Source organism: Rhinopithecus roxellana, chromosome 8, assembly GCF_007565055.1.
Source record: "Rhinopithecus roxellana isolate Shanxi Qingling chromosome 8, ASM756505v1, whole genome shotgun sequence".
In the NCBI taxonomy this organism is placed as follows: Eukaryota; Metazoa; Chordata; class Mammalia; order Primates; family Cercopithecidae; genus Rhinopithecus; species Rhinopithecus roxellana.
The window spans coordinates 47,762,670-47,766,566 of NC_044556.1; the positions used below are offsets into that span (position 1 = coordinate 47,762,670).

General features: G+C 45.8%; 1 pseudogene; it reads left to right on the forward strand.

The window, feature by feature from the left end:
* The first annotated feature begins 494 nt into the window (after nucleotides 1–494).
* LOC104670098 lies at nucleotides 495–906 on the forward strand (annotated as a pseudogene).
* Nucleotides 907–3,897: the final 2,991 nt, after the last annotated feature.

Below are 3,897 nucleotides of genomic sequence, written 5' to 3' on the forward strand. Positions count from 1 at the left end.
ATCGAGACCATCCTGGCTAATACAGTGAAACCCCGTCTCTACTTAAAAAAATACAAAAAACTAGCCGGGCGACGAGGCGGGCGCCTGTAGTCCCAGCTACTGGGGAGGCTGAGGCAGGAGAATGGCGTAAACCCGGGAGGCGGAGCTTGCAGTGAGCTGAGATCCGGCCACTGCACTCCAGCCTGGGTGGCAGAGCAAGACTCCGTCTCAAAAAAAAAAAAAAAAAAACAAAAAAAGAAAGGGCCCATCAAGTGGCAGCAAAAATTAAACCAGGATGATCAACTTCAACACAATATCCTAGTAAAATTATTAGATTTTAAAGATAAAACATACTCAGGTCTCCAGGCATCACTGTGAAACAAATTACAAAAGCAACTGAATTAGATGGGCACTAACATACAAGGCAAGGTAACAGTGAAGCACCAATTTCAAAAAACATATATATAGAAAATGCAGTGTGGCTGGGCTGCCCCAACCTCCAGCAGTGGGGTAGGATGGCACTAAAGTGAATCCAGAATGAATTAACCAACTTGCAGAGGGATCCTCCTGCCCAGTGCTCCACGGGGCCTCTGGGTGATAATTAATGACAGTCCTTGCCAAGGAGGTATTTTCTTCCTGACCATCCACTTTCCTATGGATTACCTGTTCAAGCCCCCAAAGGTTGCTTTCACAACCAAAATTTATCACCTCAATATCAATAGCAATGGCAACATCTGCTTTGACATCCTACGGTCTCAGTGGTCTCTAGCATTGACTGTGTCAAGATTTCTCTTGTCCGTCTGCTCACTGCCCTGCATCCCCAACCTCAATGACCCTCTAGTTCTAGAGATAGCCCACACCTACAAGGCCGACAGAGAGAAGTACAACAGACTAGCAAGACAGTGGACAGAAAAATATGCTATGTAAGTGCCTAGGCGGTTTTATGGAAGACATCATCCAAGAGAAGCTAGCAGACAGGTCTTCCCTTGAAATTCTGGGCTGTAGGCTGGGCCATTCAAAGCGTTATCTGTTCTTCAAACAAATTGATATAGGAGTTAAAAAGAAATTATTTAGGCACTAGGGTAAGGAAGTCCTCAGTAAGGTTTCCCTTTTAATGAAAAGCAGCCCCCAAATAATTTCTTTTCTAACAAAGAGCAGCCTATAAAATCGAGCTGCAGACATAGAAAAGACAAGCTGGAAGCTTGCACGGGTAAATGCTGGCAGCTGTGCCAATAGGACAAGGCTACCTTGGGGCTAGGCACGTTCAACTTGGTGGCTCCATCTTCCCTTTTCCTTTGTAACCACGTGTACAGTAAGGAGCAAACAACATGGCACAGGTCAAGTAGAAAACACGTTTGCATAATAAGAAGATTAGGGCGGGGTGGCCAGTTTCTTCCAGCACTAAGTAAATGTCACATCTGGTCTAACCAATCTTTGGGTCCTATGTAAATCAGACACTGCCTCCTCAAGCCAGCCTATAAAACCCTGTGCACTTCACCACAAAACCAGAAGTTCCAGTCTGGCAACCCTCTCTCTCAGGAGAGACAGCTATTTTCCTTTCTCTTTCTTTTGCCTGTTAAACCTCCACTCCTAAACCCACTTCTTGTGTGTCCACGTCCTCAATTCCCTCGGTGTGAGGCAATGAACCTTGGATATTTACCCCAGACAATGATGCCACTTCAAAATGGTTGGTCACCCACTCTCTGCAGCTGCAGCATGTTGGTGCCATTCTCAACAATTATGGCTTTGACTATGCCACATTTTTGATGCCAAATCAGCAGCCATAGTTGTTATGATCTGCAGCCTTCCTGGTTACACTGGAATCTCTCTCTCTGCCCCAGTTTATCTGCTGGTCTTTTGGGGAGCTAGGCCCTACACCTCTCTCCAACCCAGCCTCAAATGGTGCCACTGCTCACAAAAGTACCACACCAGGTCTTCAGCCTGGTCCCTCACCACATACCCTTTGCCTTTTAGAACTCAGTGCCATCCTGGGTAACCAGGGCAAAGCAGGATTTCCTCACACCCTGTCTGCTGCACAACCACAGCCTGAGGAGGCTCAGCTCATGCTGGAGGGAGTTGGGAACAGTGTCACTGGAAGTAAAGGCCTTGACCTGCAGCTTCCACCAGTCTTATTCTCCATTTGCCACATGCTGGCATTTCTCCCCTAAAACAAAGAAGCAGCAAGTGGAAAATGTTGATATAAAGCATATAACACCCCATAAGACATGACTATGTTTTTAGAAGCAAGAGTAAAATTATGAAATGTCTAGAGGTTTGGGTTATATTTTTCCATATGATGAGGATTTTCACCACCCCTGCTCCTCCCACTAGGAGCCTACACTAAGTTCAAGTGTGAACCATTCACAGACTAGAACACAAGGAGGGAGAGAGACTCCTTGGGAGGATCATGAGGTCAGAAGATCAAGACATCCTGGCTAACACAGTGAAACCCCATCTCTACTAAAAATACAAAAATTTAGCCAGGGGTGGTAGCGGGTGCCTATAGTCCCAGCTACTTGGGAGGCTGAGGCAGGAGAATGGCATGGACCTGGGAGGCGGAGCTTGCAGTGAGCCGAGATCGTGCCACTGCACAGAGCGAGACTCCGTCTCAAAAAATGAAATAAAATAAAATAAAATGCAATTTACTCATTAAAAACAAGAAAGTGCAAATTAAGGATATTATATCCAACGAAGCTCTCTTCAAGATTCAAGGTACAAGGTACAAGGGAATAGCTTTGCTTAAACTTCTCATAGGCAAGGCTCAACCAAACTATGACTCAAACCTTGACCAAATGCCCTCCTGGGCCATGGTAAGATGGGTAGTCTTCTGAGGCATTATCGTAAGACTCTTTCTCACTCATCTCTTGTGGGGGCCTCCTTGTCTTGCAACAGGCTACCAGCAGGCAGTTTCTCACCTGTTTCTGATAAGACATGGAAATTTCCATCTTGCCCCAATTCCCTCAGTGGTACAACTACAGACTATAACTGCCTAGCTGCAATATAAAATTGGCCCCTTCTTGACAGAGCAACCCACCACTTGGGTTGTCATCTAGTAACCCCAGTTTGGTGTCATGCTGTGGAATTATGGATATGGGGAGCTGACAACATACTAATCTTTCTGATGCATAGATATCCCCTATTACTTATGCTGTGTGCGTAAGTCCAAGTGTGAGCTATTCACAGATTTGATGCCCAACATGGGACCAGTAAGGTCACAATGCCTTCTAGGAGAAAAAACAGAAAGAACTGCGTGGGGCCAGGTTAGCAGGCTTGAGAAGGGCATCCAGGATTTGGTAGATGTTCTCTCTCAAGTAGTAGGTGTGAGAGGAGAGGAACAGTCCTCCTACTGTCCTATGTGTTAGTGAATATTTGGAGGCTGAGCATTGACAAGGAGGACTTGAAACCAGCCACCCAAATGGCATTTTTTGTTGTTTAAAATTCATTGAAACTGAATGGATAGGCTGGGCATAGTGGCTCATGTCTGTAATCCCAGCACTTTGGGAGGCCGAGGCAGGCGGATCACCTGAGGTGAGGAGTTCGAGACCAGCTTGGCCAACATGGTTAAACCTTGTCTCTACTAAAAATAGAAAAATTAGCTAGGCATGGTGGCAGGAGCCTGTAATCTCAGTTACTCGTGAGGCTGAGGCAGGAGAATCGCTTGAACCCAGAAAGTGGAGGTTGTAGTGAGCTGAGATCGCACCACTGCACTGCATCCTGGGCAACTCCATCTCAGAAAAAGGAAAAAACAAACAAACAAACAAAAACCCAAAAAAACTGAATGGACAGCCTCTTAAAACCATAAGCAATTGCAGAGTTGTGCTTCCTGTTGTGTGCCTGCTCTCTTTGTGCTCCTAATTCTTCTCTGTCCCTCAACCTGACTCAGGTACTTTAAGGAAAGAAGTCTTTCTACTGCTTCTT